The sequence below is a fragment of the Erinaceus europaeus genome, chromosome 11 (genome assembly GCF_950295315.1).
Source record: "Erinaceus europaeus chromosome 11, mEriEur2.1, whole genome shotgun sequence".
NCBI lineage: Eukaryota > Metazoa > Chordata > Mammalia > Eulipotyphla > Erinaceidae > Erinaceus > Erinaceus europaeus.
This window is the reverse complement of record NC_080172.1, coordinates 40,034,307-40,062,051: the sequence shown is the minus strand read 5'-3', so window position 1 is coordinate 40,062,051 and position 27,745 is coordinate 40,034,307. Positions and strand designations below refer to the sequence as shown.

The 27,745-nt window shown below is 39.2% G+C and overlaps 1 long non-coding RNA gene across 1 annotated transcript in view; it reads right to left on the bottom strand.

Annotated features, from left to right (window-relative positions):
• The window catches only part of LOC132541322 (uncharacterized), a 38,546-nt gene extending 12,884 nt beyond the window's left edge, over positions 1-25,662 (bottom strand). Inside the window, exon 1 of the long non-coding RNA XR_009552495.1 lies at positions 25,340-25,662. This is a non-coding gene — a long non-coding RNA (uncharacterized LOC132541322). The remainder of the gene's footprint in view (positions 1-25,339) is intronic.
• Positions 25,663-27,745: the final 2,083 nt, after the last annotated feature.

Genomic DNA, 27,745 nt, shown 5'->3' with positions numbered 1-27,745 from the left:
AGAGAGAGAGAGAGAGAGGAGAGTGCTACTTTCTTGTGGAGCCAGATATTGAACTGAGAGCCTTGGACATACAAGTCGTATACTGTAGCAGTTAAGCTATTTCTCCTGGCCACTGATGCCCTGAATTAGATTCTAGAAGAGACACTAGTAGTGAATGAATAATCCTGAGGTGACTCTACAGAAAGAACACAGGGCCACAACCTTTCTCCTGGTAAGCATATAAACACATGAATACTGAAGAAAAGGTAGGAGTTAGACAAAGTCCCTCTTCCAGCCCTCCTCCTCTCTTTTTCATTAATTAAAACACAGTTGATGCCAATTAAAACACCACAAGAGCTATCATTGCTTTTCTGCTCATGCACAAACCAGGGATAATGCAGGAAATGAACTGGAAACTCTCTGCTCTAGCTTGGCCATTCATTCACTGCAACACTGGCTCTGTATTTGCAGAGTGTCATGTGCCTAGAGGGACACCTTTGTCCTGAAGTGCAGTCAGTCTCTGAGGCAGGCATCTGAGGGTTCTGAGGGTCAGCAGCTACCACCACTTGATCCTCAATTCTTGGGACTACAGTCTGCCTGTTTCCTAACAATTCAGTGTGGCAGGCAAACCTGCACTCTGCAGGACCCCAACAAAGGGAATAGGAAACCTCCCCAACACTGTAGGGTAATGTCAGGCTAGTGATGCGAGAGAGATGACTCAGGAACTGAGCTGGTGGTGGCGAGGTGATTCAAATCTTTATTCATTCGAGTGCCCCCAAGTCGTGTGGTAGCACAGTGGGTTAAGTGCACATGGTGCAAAGTGCAAGGGCCAGCATAGGGATCCTGGTCTGAGCGTGTGCACTCTTTGAGGCTGGAATACAGAAGTCATAAGTCGGAAATGGAAGTGGCTTGACAATATCATATATGGCTAGTAAAGGGGCGAAGAAAGGTAAAAGGGAGCTGGGAAAGGTAGAAACTTCCTTAGCAACTGTTTCTAGGGGTCTAACTGGTAGGATTAATAATACCCTGCAGGCAGGGAGGGTCTTGAGGGTAGGAAAACAATATATCAAATGAGCAGACTGGGTGGGGAAATAGGGAGGAGACCTTGTCATTTTTTAGACAAAGCAGAACACTGATATGTAGATAATAAGAGAGTGGGCCATTGTATCAAGGAATGCAGAGCTGACTTAATGTTTTAAGGCATGCCAAGCCCCTGGAGGCAGAAAAATGCAGGGTTTCCAGAGACAGGGAGTAACTGACAGGGAAACAAAAACAGGTGCATACCTCTCCCCAGCTCAACTGTCGGGCTGCGATGTGGAGGAGAGAGAGAGGAGATCCGGAGCAGAGAGGGAACACAATTCTTTATTCATGCGGGCACCTCAGAGTTGGGTGAGAGCACAGCAGTTCGGGCCACGTGGAGCTAACAAAAATGGCTGCCTTCTGCTACACGCAGCACCCTTCCATTCACTGAGGTGAAAAGCAGGCAAGAGAGCTAGGGGTGGAAGAAGAAGGGCTTTTATGGGAGAAAGTTGGGACTTGATTGGCTAGGAAACAAGGCACTCAGGGATAGGATAATGGCAAGGGCGGAGTAAACAAAGCACTCCAGGATAGGATAATAGCTCTCATGGGGATAGGAAGGGGGAGGAGTAAACAAAGCACTCCAGGGTAGTTTAATAGCTTTCACAGGGATGGGAAGAGAGGGAGGAGTAAACAAAGCACTCCAACTATAGCAGGGAATTGACAATGCCCTGAGGGGACAACATGGCAGCTGTGACTGCATCTGCACAATTTCCCAGCACTCAACATTAGCAAGAGAGAGTCTGACAGGGAGATGTGTTTCCTCAGTTCCCTATTTTTTAATGGGAAAAGCCTCGCCATGCTCAACCTAGTTCTTACAGTATTCCCAGCAGGGTAACCCACACAAAACTTTCCTTTCTCACTCTCTCTCGAGAACAAGATGTATCTTTCTTGAAAACAGTGGGAATATTCTATATTTTCAAGGGATTGAGGCTTTTCATTGGCTTCTTCCCCTATTTTCTGAAGGAAGCCTGACCATTCTGCACTTGTGCAAAAACAGCCCTGGGAGAAACACAGTGGGGTGGAAGTTACAAGGGAAAATTGGTCATGAGCAGTATCTGGCTATCCAGGCACCCCAGGTCTCCCAGTCTCATTAACATCTTGTAAATAAATGTCCAATTTGTGGTGAAAAGCAGAGCTCAAAGTGTTAGATAAATTATTTATTCTACAACCAGAAGTTAAATAAGGGAATGAATGCAGAGATTACAGAATGTGGATGCTTAAGGAGTATGTGGCCTTTGTCTAGCTAGAGAGCTTGGTTGTATCTGGGGTATGAAAAACCTGAAGTTTTTGCCTGTTTGTTTTCTTTGTTTGTTTGTTTTTAGAGAGAAAGACCACGCCTTTGAAGCTTCTTTCAATGGCATGGCTACAAGGTTTGAACCTAGGATACTCATACATTGCCAAGTGGCATGCTATCCAATTAATAAGCAAACTCAAGGAAAGCAGAAGTAATGACATTCATCACTCATAGGACTCTGCCACGTGCATGGTGCTTTGATGAGTATAAGGAAAAAATGTACACAGGGATTCTAGGATATTCACAAGTGCCTTCACATAATTATCTTCTCCATGCAGATGGAACCATTTTGTATCAATAAGAATTGGAATGTACTCTTGGGCAAGTGTTATGACCATCAGGTAAAGATGTAGAAGGTGCAGTACTAGTCAGGCTCTTTCTGGGAGGCTGGGTGTTGGTGTAGTTAAGTGAACCTAGTACTAAGCTCAAGGGCATGCACAAGGATGCAGGTTCAAGCCCCCACTCCCAACCTTCAGGGGGTTTGCTTCTCCAGCAATGAAGCAGGTCTGCAGTGTCTATCTTTCTCTCCCCCTCCCTTATCCTCCCTTCCCCTCCCTTTTCAATTCATCTGTGTCTTATTCAATAAAATGGGAAAAAATGACTGCTAGGAGCAGTGAATTTGTAGTGTCAGCACAGAACCCTAATGATAACTCTGTAGGCAAAAAAAAAAGAAAGAAAGAAATTCTTTCTGCAATCACCATAACACTGAGGAGTCAGTCCCTACATTTGGCTGGAACATCTGGTGTGAACCAAGTTAGATGTTGGTCCCAATACCTGTCAGCCTTAAAGAATTTCTTTTTTTTAATTTTTTTTGTTATCTTTATTTATTTATTGGATAGAGACAGCCAGAAATTGAGAGGGAAGGGGGTGATAAAGAGGGAGAGAGACAGAGAAACACCTGCAACCTTGCTTACCACTCATGAAGCTTCCTCTCTGCAGGTGGAGAATGGGGGCTTGAACCCAGGTCCTTGTGCACTGTAACATGTGTGCTCAACCAGGTGCGCCACCACCCGGTTCCAGAGACTTTCAAAAGATAGCATAGACTCTAGAAAGTTAATGTAAATGTAGATTTAAAATTTATGATAATTTCTCAGTTAGCTATAGAAGGAGCTCTCCTTTAAAGAGAAAAGGCACCCTCCTTTTATTAATTAAAGGAATTAATAATGGCCCAGTACTGCAAACATATTTTGTCTCTTATCCTGTCACCTAGTGGTGATTGCCTGGAATGTGTTTTTGAGATTAAATTTTTGATCCACAGGAAACAGGACTGAAGCTGGCTAGTCTTCTCTGTCATGGGTGCTAGGTGCTAGATGTCAGGGCTGGACTACTACAAAGAAGAAAAAAAATACCCTTTTTTTTTTTTTTTTGATGAGCCTGAAACATACTAGGATCACCTAGTAAGATATGGCTGTAATTTCCAAAAAGGATGTTATTTCCCCAGAATGTTCAGTATGGAGAACCAGGGATATGTCTTTGTAAACAAATTACCTGGAGCATATGCTTTCATAGAGGACATCAAGACAATGTGAGAGTTAGTGACAATGTGAGAGTTAGAGACAATGTGAGAGTTAGAGACAATGTGAGAGTTAGAGACAATGTGAGAGTTTCACTATAACTACACGGATGTAGTTATAGTGAAACAAGAAATGAAGTGAAAAATTTCTTCAAGTTCAGCTGGAAGAGTTCACCCACCCATCCACAAAGAAGACACAGAAAAAATTGCCAGAGCCATAAGCTTTCACAAGATAAATGTGACTGGAGACTAAACAAAAATGAAACCTTCTCTGTACATTCAGATCTGATAACTCACATTTCATCTCCTAAAAGCACAATCATTTTCATGCTAGAGACTAAAGTGACTTTTAATAACCAGGGTGAATCAATGTTCTCTAATCCTTCCTAATTTTATATCAAGGTGATTACCGAGTATCAGTGCCCTAAATATTTATAGAAATGTAGATAAGCTGCTAAGGGCTGAATCAGCTTCAAATGACAGGTGATGACAACACACTTAATGAACACAGATTCCACTAAACACACACAATGAAAGAAAATGCTGTCGCAGGGACTTGCAATTGAATATACACAGTGAAATTTCAATGAACCACTGCACAATTGGTTTAGTTTCTTCTGGAGAGAAACAGGTTGTCTAGGAAGCAATAGTTTTGTCTCACTGTTGGAAATCAGACTCAGTTAAGGATGCTCTTGAAACTTATGCCTGTTAAGAAACTCCAGAGTCAAGGAGCTGGACTTCATATGCAGCCTAATCATAGAAACAACTATTTCTACTACTAGTCCTCCCCAAAGTGTATATTTACCTAGGGCAGAATTAATCACTCATAAAATGACTTTGCACATTGAAGAAAAAGTTTTTGCTGTATTATCAAATGGAATTTCTTTTTAATTTTTTTTTGTGATTTAATAATGATCAACAACATTCTGGAATAAGAGTGGTACAATTCCATACAATTCCCACTACCAAAGTTCCATATATTTTCCCCTCCATTGGAAGGGTCCCTAATCTTTATCATTATAAGAGTATGGATCAAAGATTTTTATGGGGTACAGAAGGTGGGAATTCTGTCTTCTGTAATTGCTTTTCCTCTGGACAGGGGCATTGAGAGGTCGATCCATTCCCCTAACCTATTTCTATCTTTCCTACCAGGTATAGGACTCTGGTGAGTTGAGGAAATTTTATCCCACTCTGAAAATTATGACAATCATGCTTAGTGTTGGGACATGAACACTAAGACTCTGAGTATCTTGTCCATATTTATACTAGAAGTGGGGACATGTTGGAATACATATTGCATTGTTCATGATAGGACTTTGGGCTATAATTAGAATATGGCTGACAAATATAGTTTTAGCACATGACTGACATGAGCAGTTGGGTTGAGCATAATAAGAACTTATGCAAATCCACAAGGGATTGTGGGTGCATCAGAACTTATTTAAGGGGCCAGGTGGTGACACACCTGGTTGAGTACAAATGTTACAATGCATAAGGCCCTAGGTTCAAGCCTGTGGTCCTCACCTGCACGGGAAAAGTGATGAAGCAGGGCTGCAGGTGTATTTCTGTTTCTTTTCCTCTCTATCTCACCTTTCCCTCTCAGTTTCTGTCCAGGAAACAAATAAAGATAGTAATTATTTTAAACAAACTTATTTAAGCATGTATATTCTGTATATGCCCTCTGTGTTCTTATGAATTCAGCTACAGCTAGTTTCCTGCACATTCTTGGTGTTTGCTCTCCTCTCTGAACCTCTGAGACCTGAACACATGGAGCTCACCTCTGGTAAAAGTAGATTAAAAGACTCATGGCTCTTTGGCCTTATAACAAGCTGACATTTCTGCTACACTGCCTATTTTTCTGTACCTAAATAATGCAGTACTATACTACTGTACCACGATATAATAAATTCCCCACTTGTCTTGACCCCAAACCAAAGCCACACCTGAAGTCTTTTATCTTTTATTGTTTAGTTACTATATTTAAAGCCAATAGCTGTCTGAGTACAAGGTCAGGTAGTGACCTTGAGTATCAAAAAAAAGGTAAATTCAGGGTGCTACAATTTCAAAGTTATATACAAACATTGATTTCCCACAAGCTGCTATGGCTCTTGAGACAGAGTACCAATCTACCAGGTGGCATTTTTCTTGCTTTCCTCTCTGCTATCCAGGCTAAACTTGACTTCCTCTGGAGACTGTTATATTTCAAGCTCCAAAAGTAGAGACCTATCTCTACTTTGGACAGTGCCCAAAGAACACTGTCCTTTGGAAGGACCAGAGCTGGTTCAACTCATCCTTTCATAAGATAATCAGTACAGCTCTCTGAGTTCAGTGTCAGCAGCAGGAGTCCTTTCTTCCAAGGAAATGTGCAAAAGAGCAGGAGGAAGGATGCTTTGAAACCTGATGACTATTCTTGCCCACTGTTCTCTACAGCCAAACATCCAGTCCCTAAATCACTGAGGGCAGTGTTGACCCAGGGATAGTATTCCTCCCACACCTGCTCTGAAGAGAAATTTGTGTTGCGTTTGTATCCAGTCACCTTTTCTACATCAATGACACCTTTGAAAAATAAATTGTACTTCAAGATTAAGTGGAATCTAGCAAAATAAAGTCTCAAAGTGAATGAAAAATAAAAAATAAAATCAAGTTAATTTTTCATCCCCTTTCTCCACCAATACGTGGTGTGCAGTTGAATCTACTTTTGCCAGGTCTCCACAAAGATTTAAGATCTAAATGATTCCTAACCAGGAAAAAAAAAACAAGCAAGCAAACAAACAAAAAAACATAACAGGATAACCTCCATCCCACACTGGATTCACATGAAAATAAGGAGCAAAATCAGGACAAATCCAAGAGGAGACACTGAAGGGGAACCCAGCTAGGTCTGTGCAGAATTACACTTGAAATGGCACTTGTTTATGCTGTCATTACATTTTTGCTTTATTAAGCTGAATACATCACCACAGAATGAACATGTTTGATTAGGCAATAATTTCTCTATTTGTTTTCGTGCTTCTGTACCTAGTTTGTGGCTAGGTAATAAATATGTGAGAACTCCAAAAATATCATAATAAAATTTGTTGTGTTCAAAGACTTCCCAACTGTCTGAGCTTTAAGCATTACATTAACTGTTCCCACATATGAGAAGAGACAGATTAGCAAACTAGAAAGAGCAAATGCCTTCTTCCAATGGGGCTGCGGGGGGGGGGGGGGATGAGGGGATCTCCTTTTAGCACAATGCAAGACTTCTTGATGTTTGGAGTGTGAATGTGCCTCTACATCTTATTTCTGAAACATGAGAGTCACACATTTGAGGAAACAACATCTAGGAAAGTTACTGGGATAGGGGAATTGACTGGGGTAAAGGAGAACACATTGATCTTCTAATAAGAGACACTTATTTGTGGTGTACATAACTACCTGATGGACACATTTATATGATGCCTGTACCCCCATCCCATGTTCTCAGCAGCAAGAAGAGGTCTGGTACTAACTAACAGAAGCAAATATTCTTATTCAAGGCAAAGTCATCCACCACAGAGTCCTGACAATCCATTTGAGTGAAGAGGGTCTGGCAGTCATCCCAGAATAGTGATGGGGATTCAGGATACTGGGGGCCTCACTAAGAGACCAAAGCCTAGTGATTATTGCCCCTGTTAACTCTGGTCTTTGTCCTACTTTCATATCTGATGTTGTCTATACCAAAGAAAGACAAATAGAGAGACTTCGTTACCTGACAATAACAATTTTGCTGTGATCTCTCATTAGAAGTGGGTTAGTTTGTACTGAGGTGTGTTGGCCGCCTTCCCCTAATTAAACAGTGAGTCGAGTCAGGGGATTGCTTGCTTGTGGGCTCGTTGTAGACAACACTATAATCTATTTTAGTTTAATTCTTCTAGTGGTCATTACCCATGCCTCTCTCCTAGGGAGTCTCAAGTTTACTTGTTACTTTGGCATTCTTCCAGGTGAGTGGAAGGTATAATCATGCTGTTAATACCCTAACTAAAAATGAATTCACTGCAAAAATGTCTTCTGTGAACTCAAAGGACAGGAAAGGTAAGAAAATGTTGTGAATTAATTAGAATCATTTGATCTCATCTTTTTTTTAATAAGAGTTGACCATTAACAAAAGCAATAGAAGTTGCCTTTATTAAATAGAGGATTATAAAAAAACAAAGCACTGCACCAAGTGTTTGAAAGATCATCTTATTTAACCACCACAAATTGGGCATCATTACTATCTGCATTTATAGCTAAGGAACTAGACCAAAGACCCATGGTTACTATCTGAGGGATGACAAACTGTCATTAAATTATCACCAGACTCTCTATAATTAAGAAATAGGGCCTGTACTGAAATAGAGGTCATCTGGAGAATAATCAGTTAAACTGATGACTGCCTTATTCAAGAGCAGTCTAAAACCTGGGGTAAGGCAATGGCACACCTGGTTAAGCTCACAAATTATAATGTACAAGGACCTAGGTTCAGGCCCTATAGAGGGAAAGCTTTGTAAGCAGTGAAGCAGTGATGTAGATGTCTCTTTTTCCTCCTTCCCTCTTGCTTTATCTCTCTCTCTATATAGAATATAACTGAATTAAAAAGTTATAAATTAAATAAATCTAAGATTTTTTTCTTTTTACTTTTGATGGAGGGTGAGAGAGAAAATGAGTGAGAGTGAAAGAGACAGAGAATAAGAAGTACTTGCAGCACTGCTCTACTGTTCATGTATCCCCATTCCTCATCCCTCATTGCACATGGGATGGCTTAAATTTGGTTCCTTGAGCATGGTAACATGTGCACACCATCGGGTGAACCACTCACCAGAATCCTGAAACCCCAGGGAGTTAATGTATCTGGAGTACAGAGCCACAATGCCACTGCTAAATAGAAATGTCTATCTACAGTGCAGAATGTTTGTTTTTCAAGAGGACCTCTTTCTACTTTGAGTATGAGCCTCATAATCATGGATCTTACCCTAAGGATATGGATATTGTGGCAAGCTATATGCAGTGTTGTGAGTTAGGGGAGGATAAAGGTGACCTAGTAAAGGTGTTGAAGGAAATAGAACTTTCCAGTCTAGAATATCCCACTTCAATGTAGGGGTGAGTTTGAGCTAAAGACAACTGAGAAACAGAAGAAATAACTTATATACCTAAGAGAAATACATAAAATTGCAAGAGTTCTTCTCTTGTCTCTACCAGGAAGGACAGACATTAATCATTTAGAGGATCCTAGACTCTGGTCAGTGCCAGAGGCATCTACAGAGCCATATTACTCATTAATGCTTATCTTCTTTTATTCTCTATAGGCTTACTTCCACAATTTACTTCCACTCCAGAATCTCAGATAACTTTGTTTTGTCATTTCACTACAAATATACTATTCTTTTGCAGACATGTTCTATAACTACTGTGCCTCTTTACTGACCTCTGAAAGCCCCTATTTGTAAGATATCATGCATATTAATAAGCTTCAGTTAATTTTTCTCTTGTTACCCTGTCATTTTTTAGTCTGATTTATAGAATGTCAGCTGAAAATCCTAAGAACATGGATAAAAATCAAGTTTCTTCCATTTAATTTCAAGTCTTTGTTGCCTTCATAACTCAACCTTCTTAGGAAAGAGAGGTCAAGCTCGTTCACAATACCACATGTTCTATTAACACCTGCGATTCTATTGTTAGCATCCAAGTCAGCAGCTCTCTCACAACATTTGGACCAGAATCACATGGTGATTTTTCTATGACTATTCATGGCATCCCAAATCATAGTCCCACCTCAGAGAAAGTGAACCAAATCTTTCAAAATGGTGGTACTAGGGTTTAGCACACACATAATGGGAGTTTCTGTCACTGCCAGGCAATGGGATCTCCTGGAAAGTTTAACATATACTGACTCCTAGGTTTTATCTCTACCACTTATGTCACAGTCCTTAAGCTTGATCCAGGTTCATATGTATTTCAAGTCCTTAGGCAATTTAAATGAGAATGGAAATTGTGAATTCCTGATCTAAGCATTCATATTCAGTGAGGAGGGTGGGAGTGAATAAAAACTGATCAAAGATGAAAATGAAGGAAACGAATAGCGGAGGTTTATTCCATTGTTGATGTCAGACCAATCCTGAAGGATATAATGGGCTAGGTTGACAGAATGTAATGACTCTTTTTACTTGCCTTATCCAGAGAAATTCAAATTAATATAACTATCAGGATAAAGGTTAACTGGGTGAAATTTGGAGACTTAAAGAATAACACACTTTGAGTCACAGAGTTCTCTGACAGTTCTCTAAACAATAGAGGTACCATGAACATCACTTTGAAGAGGTAACTATGTATGGAATGCAATAATTATGATGCAGCAGGGGGGTGGGGGGGCAGGAGAGTAAGGCGGTGAAGAGATCATGTTTCTACCAAGTAATCATTTAAATAATGTAGTTGTAGATGTAGATGCATACTTTTTCATCAAAATAATTTTGAGTTATTCTAGGTACCCTCTTTTCAGCTTTCAATAGGAAGCCCTAGAATAGAACCCCAGAAGTTATAGGACGCTAAGCTGTATGGGCAGCAACTCATTCAGACAGAAAATCATAGACTTCACCTTGGCCAGATTTTATTCCATTGACCTGTAGGATTTGGGAAAATCATAGGCTAGTAAATGTAAGAGCCGGTATCTAAGACTATTCAAGACAGGAACTGAAGACCAAAGAATGACTTAATTCTTGGGGAAATGAAGAGGTAACTCCCACTGGTACCATATCATCTTTACTGTGGGGAGCCACATGTGCCCTCAAGGTTGCTATTGGCATGACCACAGATGGCCTTGCTTAAAAGATAAATTCCTACTTCTCTACTCCTTAGAGTCTTTGTTCACAGGCTCCCAAATCCATTTCCCCATGAATCACCCAGGGCCTTCCAGATAACAGCTGATTACCATGACAACACACCAGTTCAATCAATAGTCCCCCCAGCTACTAACTCCCCCCTTGCCCCAGCCTTAAAAACAGCACCTTTGGTGCTAATAAACAGACTTGATCAGAATCTTGTCTCATTTCTCTTGCATCTCTTGTCCTCTGTCCTCTCCCTCTTGTCCTTGTCCTCACTCCCTCTCCTAGGTTAACCCACGTTGAAGGTCCCATGGGACAGGACAGATGGCACCGCAACATGTCCCAAGGAACGAGGGACCCCCGTGAAGGACTTCATTAGAAAACCACCACGGAAATTGCTAGCTAGCGAACTCAAGGAGATAGGCATGAATTCAAGGTGCTCCAGGAACTCAAGGAGATGGGCACGAAGGCAGGGTGCTCCAGGAACTCAATGAGATGGCTGATTTCAGTCCAGGACTCAGGCGGTGAGTATTAAGACTAACAGACACTTTCTTTCTCTCTCCACTTTGGCGATTCGCTAAAAAATTGACTTTGTCAGTGCAACTGATGGATTCTGGCCAGAGCTACTCTCTGGTGATTCCTGAAGGCCTGACTTGTGACATTTCAGTAGCCAGACAGGCAATCACCCCCTCTTGACTGAATGAATGCCTCATTATGAATGCCTTTATGTGTGTTGTGTGCCTCATGGTCACAGGACTACGGGGCATGATTGGGCTCCCAACCTGTGTGTCGGTGGAGTCGTCTCAGCTCAGTGGAGATTCTCAAACCTGTTGAGACCGAGGTCTGGATTTATATGGCCACTCCTAAGCTAAAACTCCTTAAGGTCCTGCGAGGGGCCCGGCCAGGTGAGCGCAGGTGATTGTCTGTCACCCTTTGGGGTGCCAGTTCTTTTTCAATATCCTTTCTCATCTATATTTTCTTCCTCCCCCACTAACTCTAATATGGGACATTTCTCTCTGATGTCTTCCCCTGGTTTCCCCAAGAGGGACCTATTGATGAAAAAAGGTGTAAAAGAGTAGGAGATGCAATAAAAGATTACTATGACCTTTTGGGACTGGAAAAAGTCTGTTACTACCTTTTCTTATTGGAATCTTATAAATGAAGTAGTTAGAGTCAGACACCGACCCCGAGAGATTACAGAACTTATTAATAAGGGAGAGTCCTTCTTTCTAAAGATCTGCCAGCTATAGATATGGGCTTACCTCCTACTCCTTCACAGGGAGCCATAGAAAATGTCCATAAACTTCCCAATGACCCCCCTGCCCCAGATTTAATTTCCTTAAATAGTGAAGACAATTTGTTAAATCTAACACAAAACATACTTAAAAACCCCCTATTACTGAGGAGGCCTGGATTAATTCCAATTTTGATTCTGACATAAAAGCTACTCCTAAATATAAAAAACCCACCAAAGCCATTCCCCCTGCAACACCCACAAAAACTACCCGGCCCAGGACAAGTAAAATCTACCATGTTAAATCAGATAGTGAACTCTCTGATGAGGACTGGGCAACACTAGATGATCAGGCAGTACGCTAGCATAATCCTTACTGGCCACCTCTTCTAGAAACAAAAACCTGACCACCCCCTTAAGGACCACCTCCTTCAGCTCCCTCCCCATTTCTCAACCCACCAATAACAACAAAGATTTATTGGCAAAGATAAATTTATTAAAAGAACAGATAAAAAAATTAGAGACTGAACACCCAAGAGTTAGTCACTCAGCTTAATAATCTTAAAACTAGCCAGCCAAAAACATCCAGGTTTTTTCCTCTGCTCAGTGGCAGCCAGAGCTCTCAGAAGGTATTAAACCAATTCTGAGTGAGATCTTATCTGGCCAGCAAGCTATTCTTTAAAGAAAGAAAGAAAGAAATCAAACAAGACATTCTAACTTAAAAGCTATTAATCAGAGAACCAGCACATACTTTTGATAGAAATTTAATGATTTGTTTCTTTAAATATCTAAAATGTACCTTAGCTCAGAAAATAACTTCCAAAGATTTTTCTCTGCACACTGCAGTCAACTAAGCCCTCCTGTTCTGTCCATGCAGCCAATCATGTCACAGAGCTACTGCTCCACAGATTGGCAGAGACTTCAGTCAATCATTCCCCTAGCCACACCCACCCCACCTCCGGGGAGTGACTGTGAGCTAGAAATCCAAAAACCGCTTTTCAAAGAGAAAAGTTTATTTTCACCAAAAAATGTCTGTTTTGACCTGTTTTCATTAATGTGTGTTAACCCCTAGATAACTAAAGTTTGTTTTAAGTCTTAAATAAGATTTAGTTAAGCTAAATGTGGTTTTAAAGATCCTGACTCATAGAGTTGGCACACCTTTACCAGACTAGAATATAGGACAGTTTCGTTCTTCTGATAGCTAATATCAGCATCAATTCATTTGTAAAGATTTTCTGAGATCTCTAGGCATGGTAAGATGCCTCTGCAGTCTCTCTCACTCTTGTGAGAACTCTAAATCTTACCAGCACGCCAATAACAACTGCCACTGTTTGTAACAAATTCCATGTTTGGACTGGCTTTCTAATAACCCAGTCTGGGTAGAGCAGTGGCCTTTCCAGGAAAAAAGGGTTAAACGTGATATTCCTGGCCTGATAAAATTTTTTTTATTTGGCAGATGTGATTCAACAAAATTATTTAGTGTAAAATTGTCATCTAAAAGAAATGTAACAGTTAAAATTTATTTTGAACATTTCAGCTATAAGGTTTATCTTAGCCTTTTAAGTTACCTATCTAAATCAAAGTAAAAGATCAATTAAGTTTTGTACCCACCCTTGTTCATAGCTGCCCTAAGGGTGTGATAAGCTTTGATAAGCAAAGATCCTAACAAAAAAAGTTTAATATTTTAGAAAAAAAAGTTTAATATTTCCCTACTAGGGAAAGAGAGAGGCAGACTGGGAGTATGGACCGACCAGTCAACGCCCATGTTCAGCGGGGAAGCAATTACAGAAGCCAGACCTTCTACCTTCTGCAACCCACAATGACCCTGGGTCCATGCTCCCAGAGGGATAGAGAATGGGAAAGCTATCGGGGGAGGGGGTGGGATATGGAGATTGGGCGGTGGGAAAAAAAAATTAAAAAATAAATTAAAAAAAAAGTTTAATATTTTACTTAAAATTGTTTAAGCGATTTAAAAAAAAAAACAGTTTCCAACACAGTTCTTATGTGGTAACATAAAGGTAAAAATTCATTTGCTAAGGCAGCTAAAGATTTAAAGTAAAAGTCTTACGTATTTAACATGACAATTCTTCATCTCATATGTATTTAACTGAAAAAGTTCTGGTACATTTTGGAGGGCCCCCAAAATGCCCTGTGAATTGTTTTGTGGATATTGGTCTACAGCAAATTTGGCATTTGTCTGACACTGGAGATGTTTTGAGAAACATTGTCACTAATGTGCATTAACTCTCTAAGTAATTAGAGTTAGTTTAAAGTTTAAAGAAACATTTAGTTAAACTGAATTTGGTTTAAAGATCCTGGTTATAGGAATTGCTACAGGAGGTTAGAAAGATAACTTTTAAATTTATGCTCTTTCAAACAGAGCCTCTTTAAATTAAGTGTCACACATTAAAGATATGTCTTTTGTGTGGCAAATGGCAGAAAGGCTATTGATATGTAAAAGTTTTCAAATACCTTCTCAACTAAAGAGGCAAAACTGACCTGGGTGAGTGAAAGATAACACAATGGTTATGTTTGTGCCTGAAGATGCTGCTCTGATAAATGAAGTTTAATATAAATGAGATGTGTAAAATTTTTTTAATAAAACTTACCAAATATATATAGAGCTGTCTAACTGTAGAGCTATATAGATAACCTTTTATTACATTTTATTCAAAAAGTGTGCCCCTGGTTTCCCAGATAAAGAACTCTAGATATTAAAACATAAGAGAGACTAGGTAAAAAGTTAAGAGAGTTTTATGTATGATATAGATAAAAATGTTCTGGTTAAAACTTTTTACTTTGAAACCTGTTAAGAGATTTTTATCTTACTCATGAGTTAGTTACTTGTGCTTTTACAGTAACTTACTCCTTCTGATAAAGTTGTTACTGAGATAACTCCCCTATTTAGAAAGACTACAAAAATTATTATCAAATAATTGGCTTTTGAGAGTACAGATTCTACATGTCAAACTTTAATTAGTTCTTTTAGAGAGTAAAAAATTATCTGGCTTGTTTTAAGACACTGTCAGAGCTTTATTCTTGATAAATTAAGTTAATACATGGTGTTTCTGGTCTGATAGATCTGTTTTGGCAAATCCTGATTTAACAAAATTATTATTTTGAACATTTAAGCTATGAGGTTTTATTTTAGCCTTTTAAGTTGCCATATTAGAGTTATAAGGGACAAAATCTATTAAGAGTTTTATACCTACGCTTTCTCATGATAGCTTTGTGATGAGTAAAGATCTTAGTAAACTAAGTTATAATAGTGTGCTTAAACTGTCTAAGCAGTTTAAAATAATGCTAAAAAATGGTAAACATTTTATCATGTCAACACATTAGGTATTGACTTTCTATAACATACTGGTATATTTTAATAAAGAGCCTTCTAAAATCATATGAAGGAACTCAAGCCAATTCTAACCATTAGATCATCAATTGTAGTAAACTTCTAACTTGGTACAAGTTTTCTTCCTAAGTAAATGACCGACTGCTCATATGGTAAGATTCAAAACTAAAAATTTTTCTTTTTTATTTATGGGTGTGTGATGACTCCTAAAGTCACTCATATCCTAAAATTTTTCTCATTTTTTACAAGCCTCTTAAATTTTAACACTTGAGTTGCCATAGTGAGAGCACTTTACTGGCTCCTGCATTGCTTAATTAAGATCCTGCTATCAGACTTTTAAGATTAATCCCCATTGATAAAAGCCAATGCTCTCTGGCAGATTGATGTAACTCACCTGCCCATGTTTAGTAAATAAAAACACTTTTTTTTCTCAATTGGTACTTTTTCCAAATTTATTTGGGCTACAGCTCAAACAATAAAAAGCTCAAAAACCTTATGAGCCATATGCTCTCCTATTGCTTCAATAGACATCCAATCCATGTATTTTTGTTTCCCTTAGAACATTACACTCATTACAGAATTCCCTACACTATAACCCTTAAGCTCAATTAATAAAAAAAAGAAGGGGAATGCACCCCCCAATATTCAGTTGGCTAAAGTGTCAATGAAGTAACTATACTAAACCTTCTTAATATTTACAAAATTTTGTATTGTCCATTTATTATATCTCATTGGCAAAGCCACACACTCTTCCAGTCATAGAGACATATATTTTTTTCTTTTTTCTTTTTTTCAACACTAGATGTCCATGTTTGTTTTCCTTTTATTATGGTGGATGACATTACATCTCTTGCAAAATCCATAGAGTCCCTGTTGACAAGTCCTTACCATAAAGGACGCCATGGCATCATATACTCCAGCCAACCTCACCAGCCTATCCAAGTCTTCTCTTTCTGACCTACCACTGCTGACTTCAATTCCTCTTTATACAGAATCCATTGGCTCTGACTTCATCCTTACATGTTTATTGACCTCTCACTTTTCTCCCAATATTCCTCATGTTCAAAGAACCTCACCTTGACTTCTAATGTGTATGCACCTCCTCTGTGTTTTGGTACAACAGCACCCTATATTTTCATGCCAATTCTTCTCTACCTGGTCCTTGCCTCCTAGTTTTGCTTGTTCCACAGCTGACCCTCTATGAAGAAGAAAAATTTTATCAGTTGGCGCTGATGACCACCAGAGGACCAGACGTGCTGTGTTTCTTCCCCTAGACATCACATCCACTGACTGCTTCCCTTAGACTTGAGATATGATCCCACCTATTCACACCAATGGATAAATCCCCCCTTCCTTACCTGGCTACCCTCAGTGTGGGACCCTTGCTTGTTTTACTTCTTCTGCTCACAGTAGGTCCTATAATTCTTAACAAGTTCATGGCCTTTTTGTGACAACAGATGGATGCCATAAAGATGCAACCTATACAAGAAGTTCACTATCATAGGCTGGACATGGCAGAAAATGGAGTTGCTGCGGAGGATTTGCCCCCCTCCATCAGAGCGTCCACCATGTAGAGAGCTGGCAAGTTTCCTGGGTTATCCCCAGCTCATTTTTCCTGATAAAGATTTTCTTCTTGATAAAGAGATTGTGAAAGTGACCTATGGTATGGGAACAGTGACAAAAAGTGATTTTTCTCAGCACTGTTAAATGAATATGATCTATAAGAAAAATACCCTGGGTTGTGTTTACTTGGATAAATAAATTTTTATCCATGCACAGCTTTCTTTTTCCATTCTGTCAGAAAAGAATTCACTCTCTTATCTCATTTTCCTCCAGTTTGTCACCCTTGCCTAACCTTCATGGCTGGCAGTGGGAGAGAAATAAACTCTACTGGCTTTGCTTACTCCAATTAGTGTATCAATTTGGTGAAGAAGCTTGGAGCTGCCTGGAGTGTTGACTGTTTCTCAGTATTCTGTAACTTTAGGATTTAAATGGGTGTCTGGTCTACCTATCTGTGGGTCATCAGGGAAGGAAAATTGTTTCACAGCTCTAAGAGAGCTTCTGAAGGTCTTTTCTAGTGTCATTATCACCACAACTTAAACGCAGATTCTCAAAGGGCAGTTCAAGCTTCCTCTGCACCAAATCTTCAAATAATGCCCTTTTTCTCTAAAACCTTATCTGTTTTGTTTTGGGAGAAGTTATAAACTTGTGAGTATACAATTTTACTGTCCCCAGAACATTCTTTTGTTCAGAGAGAGAAGAGCACTAGATCTTCTTCCAGTTCCATGATACCTCACATACTGTGCTGGGATTCATATCTGGGCTATGTGCTTGATAAAGCATATACTTGACCCAGTGAACTAGCTCTTTGGATCCTCAAACTTCTTCTGAACTTATACAGATTTACATTTCACCTATTTATTCTCTAGATATTCTCAGATCAACTTTGATGGAAGATAAGCTCCTACCCCTGTTTCCATTGCTGGATTTCTCACTTTCTGTACCTCAATAAAAAATGTGCTAATTATGGCATACTTTTCTGTAGATACTTTGCCAGTATTTCTCATTGTTGCATTGTCATAAGTTTTTTGCATTTGAGGAAATTGAAGAAAAGACCTATGGAAATACTTTCAGATCATCTCACACTGGCCAGGTATTGTTCCACCAGGTAAAGCGCATGTTATCATAGTCTTACACTAATTGCAGTCATGGAAATAGCTCAACTGGTAGAGCTTTGGACATACATGTCTGGGGTTCCTGGTCTGATTCTTGGCACCACATGTACTAGAGTGCTGCTTTGGATTCTGTCTCTTGTGAAATTCTCTCACATGTAATAAAGGAAAGATAAAGCTTAAAAAAATTGCAATGAATGACGAAATACTGATGAGTCCCAAATCTGCTTTTCACTATGGCAGCTGCCTCACTTGGCCTGGAGGAAAAGAAGGGTTCCTCTCTGGGAACTCATATCTTTAAACTTTGAATATCATTGAGGAAATAACATTCCTAACAGTCTAAGATATATATATTAGTTTACAAAATTATATGGTATCAAGAGCATAGCTTTGCATATAAACATGTGTTCACATCTTACTAGCCATCAAATTTCCAGACTGATTTCCCTCTTATTGTTTGAGAGCACCATACTATAATTATGTCATATCCTGAGTTCTATCTCATCTTTTTCTAAATTTATCTTTATTAGTTATTAGTTAATAATAGTTTGCAAGATTATGATATTTTAGGTATACAGTTTCCACTACTACCAAAGTTCTGTGCCCCCCTCCCCCCTATATACACACAGAATAATTCCATTCTTTTCACAAAGGCTTATGGAAAGTTTAGTTTTTTTTTACAACTTCATGAATTTCTGTTCTTTATATTGCACATAAGAGTAAAACTACCCAGTAGTACGTGTCATTTGGTATTAGAAAGAAACTATAGCAAGAAGAGGCCTTGAACACAAAGAACTGAAGGCTAAAACTCCCTGAGTTTACTTCCCCCGATACACACATATTTTTAAACTCAGGGCCTGGGTGGGGAGGTGGAGAAGGGAAGAGTAGCACAGATAAGTAAAACACTTTCATGTCTAAGGCTCAAGGGTATCAAACTGAATCCTAGGCATCACTATAACCAAGATGAAATTTTTTCTGGTGGAAAGAAGAGAAAAAAATATGAAATAAAAAAAAGAAAGGAAAGAAGGAAGAAAAAAGGAAGGGGAAGAAAGAAAAGAAGAAAGAAAAGAGAGAGGGAGGGAAGGAGGGAGGGAGGGAGGGAGGAAGGAAGGAAGGAAGGAAGGAAGGAAGGAAGGAAGGAAGGAAGGAAGGGGAAACAGACTGAGGGGTGAACTTGAGTTTAGTCTTTTTTCTGGAAAATGATTTGGGTAAATACTGAGCTGATTGTGGACTTCTAGGCTCAAGCCCCTAATCTCCTTACAATGGGAGAAGCTTCAAGATAGATGGAGCAGATCTGCAGGTGTCATTTTCTCTCTCCTTTTCTTTTTAATGTTTTATTTATTTATTCTCTTTTTGTTGCACTTGTTTTTTTCATTGTTGTAGTTATTATTGTTGCTGGATAGGACAGAGAGAAATGGAGAGAGAAGGGGAATACAGAGATGGGGAGAGAAATATAGATACCTGCAGACCTGCTTCACGCGACTCCCTGCAGGTGGGGAGCCGGGCTGTAATCGGGATCCTTACACCAGTCCCTGTGCTTTGCGCCACGTGCACTCAACCCGCTGCGCCACTGCTCAGCTCCCTATTTAAGTTTGTTTTTTTGAGGGCCAGGCTATGGTGCACCTGTCCAAGCGCACATGTTACAGTACAAAAGGACCCAGCTTCGAGCCCCTGGTCCCCACCTGCAGTGGGAAAGCCCCACAAGTGGTGAAGCAGTGCTGGTGTCCTTCCATCTCCATCCTCCTCTATCACCCTGCTCCCTCCCAATTTCTGACTGTCTATCCAACAAATAAAGATAAAAAATAATTAAAAAATAGTTTTTTATCGTTGGATAGAGACAGGGACAAATTGAGAGGAAGAGAGGAGACAGAGAGGGTCTCTCTCCCTTTCTATATCCTTCCACCCTCTCAATTTTTCTCTGCCTTTGTCCGAGAGAGAGAGAGAGAGAGAGAGAGAGAGAGAGAGAGAAAGGAAGAAAGAAAAGAAATAACAAGTGAGAGCAGTAGATTTTTCATGTAGGCATGGAGCCCCAGAAGAAAACCTATTGAAAAAAGAAAGAGAGATAGAGATAGATGGAACCCCCAGCTACCCCCCTGCAGGGGTCGCTTAACAAGCAGTGAAGCAGGTCTGCAGGTGTCTATCTTTTTCTCCTCCTATCTGTCTTCCGCTCCTCTCTTTTCCTTCCTACTGGAGGGTCAACATCTAAGAAATCCTGGTTAGAATTAAAACATGAAATGTTCTGGGAGGTGACCAAAGCTGTGGTTTTCTGCCATAGAAACCTTGTAGCAGATACTAGGAACAAATTGAGAAGACTTGTCCAGTTTTATTCACATAGAGTCTGGAGGAGGGATCTTCTTTTCTATTTGGTCAATTTCCAGAAATTTCTGCCTGCAATAGATAAGAGATTCATTCTAAAAATTACTCACTTGAGGATTTCACTGTTTTCAGAGATCATCTGTGTTGACTGCTCATTCTTCTATTTTCTTGCAGTCCTCTGTGGATAGAGCTAAACCTTCAGAAAACATTTTTCCCTCTTAACTCATAAACACATTTATAAATTCTGCAAAATGTCCTGATATTTAGCATACTATAACACAACTTACTCAACTTTTATCTAAGGAAACTATAAGCAATGCCCATTTGAAAACATTTTTATTTCCATTCCACAGCAATAACCTGTTGTGTTAGTCCTTGTCTCTTACATCAAGATTTATGTGGATTTTTTTTTCTAGAGGTGCCATCAAGTTTTTTTCTAGCAGCAAAGTTATTGCTATTATTTTCTGCATTCCTTGATCAGAAAATCTTTGCTGCAGAAAAAAATATTTCCTTTTGATTTAGTCTTTTTAGCACTGGACCTTAAAATTAGTGCTCAGTTTCAAAAGCATCCAACCTGAATTTACTGATATTGATAAAACTTTCTGGCTTATAAGTGTATGAAAAATCTTTATTTCTCTTTATTTAACAATGCATGTTTGTGGTAGAATATTTGCAGGACATCTAAAAAATAAAATTAAGGGAAAATAATATTACTAGCATCATGGCCCAAATACAACTGATAATAATGAATTAATAAAGATAGAGTTGGAGTTATAGCTTACTGGATAAAGTGTATTCCTTGCCATGTCTGCAGTCCAGGTAGGAGTTCTAGAACCACCTGGGAGGTGATGTGATATTGAAGAGAGCTGTGGTGCGATAGCTTATATAACAATACCTATTGTCTATCATCTAGCCATATATCCTCTATCTATCATCTATCTATCATCTATCACTCTAATTTTTCTCTATCATATATCTATCATGTATCTTATATCTGATCATAGTAAAAAAAAGTGATTTGTAGCAATGAAATTGTGCATACATGAGTTCTTGGCTCAGATAAAATAAAATATAAAAAAATAATAAAACAGTTGGGAAAATATCTCAAATGGTAGAGAGAATTGTTTGCCTGAGGTTCCCAGTTTAATTGCAAGTTCTGCATGTGTTGATATAGTTTTCTGTTCTCTCTCTCTTTCTTGAGCAAAAAATTTCTAAAAAACAGTATATATCATATGAGCACATGGAATAATAATAGTAGTCATTATTATTTATTATTATTATTATCATCATTAGGACTTCATTGCTCCAAGTCAAGTTTTTCAGATAGTGAAAGGTAAGGCTAGAGACACAGAGGGAGAAAAAGAAGACATCACAGTACTGATATCCCAGCTCAGTTGGGAGTAGGGTCAAACATTAGATGTTCACAAACATGTTTAAACTATAGTATACACAGTTCAAGTTACCATAGCAACAACAGAAAATACCATAGACTGTGTGAGTGAGATAATAGATACTTATTCCACACATTTCCAAAAAATAAAAAACTGAGATCACAATGCTGCTCAGTTTGTTGTTGAGAAGTCTCTTTCTGGTTATAAAAAAAAAAAAAAGGAATGGGCCCTTTGAAATATACCTAAAATAGACCTATTAGCTATTTCCAAAATGGAGACCCCTAATATTCGTCTGCAATACTCCAGCCTTTAGGTTCATGATTAATTAACAATTTGTTAATTTTTTTCAGTCACTAGGTTCCACATGCTACCATGACGCCAACCGGACTTCTGTGGATAGATGACCCCAACAATGTGCCCTGGAGCTCTGCTTCCTCAGAGCCCTGCACCACTAGGGGGAGAGAGAGGCAGGATGGGAGTATGAATCAACCTGTCAATGCCCATGTTCATCAGGGAAGCAATTACAGAAGCCAGACCTTCCACCTCTTGAACTCCATAATGACCCGGGTCCATACACTCAGAGAGTTAAAGAATAGGAAAGCTATCAGGGAGGGGAGGGGATACAAAGCTCTGGTGGTGGGAATTATACCCCTCTTATCCTATGGTTTTGTCGGTCTTTCCATTTTATAAATAAATAATCAGTCTTTCTCCCACCCTTAACACCTCCCTAATAGTCTCTCCCACCTCCTCATCAAAAATGTTTCTGCCATACCCCATCATCTGGTGCCATAGTCAGGTAATCCTTTGTGTCCCCCATAAATATGATGGACCTTGACCTCTAAACTTCTTAGCTTCTTTCCACCCTAAGATCCCTATTCTAATTTGTTCTATTCCTTTTTGGATCCTTTTTCTTAAACACTTTGTCCTGCTATATATCTTACTGTCTTTCTGACACCAAGTTGCAGATGCTACTATGATTCCATTCTGACTTTCCTGGGCAGAGAACCTCAACAGTGTATCCCAGAACTTTACCTGTCCAAAGCCTTACCCCACTAGGGAAAGACAGAAACAGACTAGAAGAATGGATTGATTTGCCAACATCCATATGCAATGGAGACTCAGTTACAGAAGCCATAACTCCCACCTTCTGCACCCTCAAAATAATTTTAGTCCATACTCCCAGAAGGGGTAAAATGTTAGGGAAAGGTGACTAGAGTGCTTTGAGAGAAAAGAGAAAAAAAGGAAGGGCATTAAGAAGTAGCAGTAGGTGTAGGTGTGACATAGAAAAGAAGAAAGGGCAGAACCATATAAAAATGGGCAAAAATATAGATGACACATGATAGAGATGACAGATATAGATAGATAATATAGATGATGATGAAGATAGTTGATGATAGATGATATAGATGATGATAGATATATAGATGACAGATAGATAGATAGATGATAGATAGATATAGAAATAGTATTCAATACATATCTTTGATGGTGGAGAACTACTGCAGGTTCCAATGGAGGGAATGAGGAAGTGTTTCTCCGGTGGTAGGAAAAGTGTGTAATTATACTTCTGTTATTTTATAATTTTGTAAATCAATATTAAATAACAATATATTTTAAAAGCTTGTGCATCAAACAGATGACTAGTAATTACATGTGGAGTGATTCAATGAATAAAAGTCCCTTACTTATTATTCACTTCCACAAAGCCATCCATATCCTCTCTCCCTTTCTTCATGTCTCTTAACTCACAGATAGAAACTTTCTTGTTAACCAGGTTGAAGTTAACCTCTCTGAAAACTCTCTGAATATACATATATATATATATATATATATATATATATATATATATATTCTCTATCTTCCTTATCAAGGACTTAAATCCCTATTTAATCCAATACTTGTTTTTTAAACAATTTTTAACTCCTTGTCTTAATTTGTTTTGTCAATGCCAGGGTTTCAGTGTTCTCTCTCTCTTTTTTTTCAGATAGAAAGAAAGACTGAGGGGCAGAGGGAAGGATAAAATTTCCTCTAGTGGGTGTGGGAGCTGATCTGAAACCTAGGCTGAGCACATGGGAATACATATGCCCTCCTAGGTGAGCTATCTTACTGGCCCTCATAAACAGTTAAATACAGTTGAATAGATTTCATTTTAGTAAGGTTCATTGGACTCACTCTTTGTTCTCAGCTTTTATTATTATTGGGAGGATTAATGTTTTACAGTAAATACAGCTGTTGACATATTGTTTTCAGCTTCAATCCCAAGTGCTGCCTGCTATCACTCTTTTCTGAGAGCTGCCTCCACAATTCTGCCTTCTTCTCAATCTCCCAACTGCAGCTAGATGTCTGAGATTTGTGGTTTCTGTGCATCCACAGAGCCTGCCTCACCAAAACCCAAACCTCACCTTTCTAGGTGAATGACTGCTCCTACTTAGCTTCCCTTAAGCAGAACTGTGTGCTAGGAACACTCACTTTTCCCCCAAAATGCCACTTTCACTCACTTCTGTTGGCATTGACCCTAGATGGGAAATTCTATTTCCTCTCTCTGTTCAAACTTACATATCCATCAGAGAACACAAATTTTATTTCAAGCCCACTAGTTCTTGAGCGACAGATGTGCAGGTGTCTCTATGTCCATATAGTCTAAACCAGGTTATAGTAGCTAGATAAAAATATAGTCAGCCAACCCACTGGAAACATAAATATACAGAACTAGGGAGTGGGGCAGTAGTGCAGCGGGTTAAGTGCATGTGACACAAATCACAAGGACCTGAGTAAGGATCTTGGTTTGAGCACCCGACTCCCCTACGCAGGGGAGTCGCTTCACAAGTGGTGAACCACATCCGTAAGTGTCTGTCTTTCTCTCCCACTCTCTGTCTTTCCCTCCTCTCTCCATCTCTCTGTCCTATCCAACAACAACTTCAATAACAACAACAATAATAACTACAACAATAAAACAACCAGGGCAACAAAAGGGAATAAATAAATATTTGTATATTTATTTATTCCCCTTTTTTGCATGTTGTAATTATTATTGTTGTTGTTATTGATGTTGTTGTATAGGAATATATACATATGCATATACATATGCATACATATATATATTGTAGTGTCAATGTGATGACCTTCAGAGGGTCTTTTTCACTCCTTTCCTGCTTTACCTTAAAACAAATCTTTCTATCTTAAAAACACACAAAGAAAAAAAGAAAGAAGAGAAAAAAAAAACAGGTTTGGCCAAAATGGAACTCATAGATTCCAACAAGAGTAGCAGCACAACTGCTAGCTCTAAAGTAGAGAAACTTCTGAGAAGATATGTTGACCCAGAGACAAATATCCAGAAAACACCCCAATTCCACACCACCAGAAACTGGATACTGTTCATAAGACAACTGAACTTGGACATAAATCCTTCCTATGCTTCCAAGAGAAAAGCTTTGTCTAGTTGCCAGCCATATCTCAGTCTTCAAATCCAAAGATCGATGGTACCAACCTGAAAGTTCTTACCTCACCAACTTTGAGATCACAGATATGCTTTGTGATTTGCACTGGATATATATACATATTTCAGGATCAACTAACCATTAGTGCAAAACCATCAAGAAGCTATGCAACATGCATGGATCTATACTTCGCTCCATATTTCTCCATCTCTCTCCTCCCCAAAAAGACAAGAACATACGACCTGGAAAGTCTTACCCCTCTATTCTTTGAGGTCATTCTTGTCGCGTCCAGCCCGACGGTGACGGCGAGACAGGAGAAGGGCGTCGGGATTAACAGAACAGCAGAGTCACTTCATGGAGCAAGTAAGCAAGCCTTTATTTTTCTCTTGTCCCAGCTACTTATACTGTTTCAGGGCATGGGAATGCGGAACTTGCGGTTGGCTCTGCCAGGAAGCGTGGGCCTCCAAGAGGTCAGGCTGTTCTCAGCAAGCCTCTGTACTTTGTGTACTTCCTCTTGGCCTCCCACAGCAGGCAGCTCTACCTAAAGCCCCAGGGCGGGAGTGTGAGGCCAGGGACCCTTTGTCCGGACACATTCTGTCTGCAGAGAACATGCATTTCCACTATGTATAATGAGAGGAACCTGCCCTGCAGCTGTCACATCTCTTCCAGTTTCTAAGTGGGTGAACTTAACTCTGGTGAATGGTTGGCAAGCTCATTGCAACTATAGATCGTAAGTTTCATTCTCCTACCCCACTTTTATGAGTAATAAACAAGCTTATTTATTTTCATCCGTCTGACTTTTGCCTCTGATTCTCAATGGATTCTGAAGTCAGGAAAGCTGAAGATATTTATTAACCTTCTAAAATCCCGGCACACCAACCTGGGCATATTCCTATTTCACACACCTCATGATGACTTTTAGGGCCATTCATGTTCTGACACTGCATCACTGCAGCCCAGAACTATCCAATAAAAATAGAATGCAAACCACAAAGATGACTAAATTTTCTGGCAGCTGATTTGAGAAAAAAGTTTTAAAGTAGCAGGTGAAATCAATGTTAACAATATATTTCATTTAACTTAATATCCCTGAAATATTATAATCTGAAAATTTTATCAGTATATAAGTTATTAATGAGAGAGTTTACATTCACTTTTTAAAAAATATACTGAAGTGATGCTAATTTCTAAAATTATACACATTTCAGGTATACAGCATTATAAATCAACACCTCTTTCTATTATGTTGTGTTCAACACTAAATGATTAGTTTATATTCTTTAATATACAATTGTAGTGGGGGGGATGGGTGGTGCATGACCTAGTAGAGCACATATGTTAACATGGTCATGGGTTCAAGCCACCAGTTCTCTTCTTTAGAGAAACACATCTAGAACAGTGGGGCAATGTTGCAGGTATTTCTTTTCTCTTTTTATATCTTTCACTCTTTTATTTCTGTGTGTGTGTGTGTGTGTGTGTGTGTGCATGTGAGTGTGTGTGTATGTGCACACTGTTCATCATATAAATGAAAAAATTTTAAAAATGGCTGCTGGGAATGTAAAGTTCTGCAGGCACTGAATCTCTGTGTATTTAAGGGAAGTAGGCACCCAATTTCTTAAGGAAGCCCTGATGGACTTTTGGGCACTAGAATGCAAGTATTCAGATCTTGCAGAGTGCTAAAGGTCTTAGGGAAACCCCAGTGAGCTTCTTAGCACTGGGTCTGTCTAGAAGAATCCATCGAACCAGGTAAATCAACCTTTATTTACAGAGAAAAAAACAGAAGACATGCAGAGATGCATGCTCATGTAGGAAACCACAGACAGTAACTCCAGTCCCTTCTGCTATTGGCCTATGAAGTCATCCAGCAGTAACTGGTCATTCCATACGGTCATTAGCATAAGAGTCTATTGTACTCTTGTATTGTACTCTATGTACTATACAAGAGTATTATGTACCCATAATAGTCAGTTTTATCCCAAACAGGGTGCTGATATCCTATTCTGGAAACCCTTCTCTCACAGCCTCTGTCCTAGCTTAACCTTCCCCCAACACCAGTGATGACATTCAAGACAAACACAAACCAACACACATATGTACACAACTCATATGTACCTCATTCATTCATCCTTTCAGTTTAGGTGTTTAGTGGCAGCTTGGTGGAGCTGATAGATCTGAGTACCCACTTTAAACATTTCCTTGCCCACAAGACTCAACTTTTTCATAGCCTTTTTGAAATATAGTCTCTCCTGACCAATCGGGATGTACTTAGTTGGAAATCTTGCCCCCATTTCTCTTCTGGATACTTTCTACTAATGATGGTGCCTTCCTCTGAAAACATATCCCTAACTTCCATAATTGGTTAATCAAGGTTAGAAGTGGATGTGGGAAGTCTCAGAAAAACATGGGGTGACCTTTACCCAACTGAAGAGAAATAACCAAATGCTGTGAAACCTATGGATAGATTGATGGACTTGAATTTGGCAACTTGCCAAATAGTAGACTATATTGTTTCTCTTTAATTATATTCTTTCATGAAAATTTTTCTGGGGAAATTAAAGATCTAACCACAGCAAGAGAAACAGTTCACAATTGTGAATTGCCATCTCACCCTCTTGTGGTATTGAGTCCTCATGATGTTAAAGACTTGCAGCACTGTTGCATT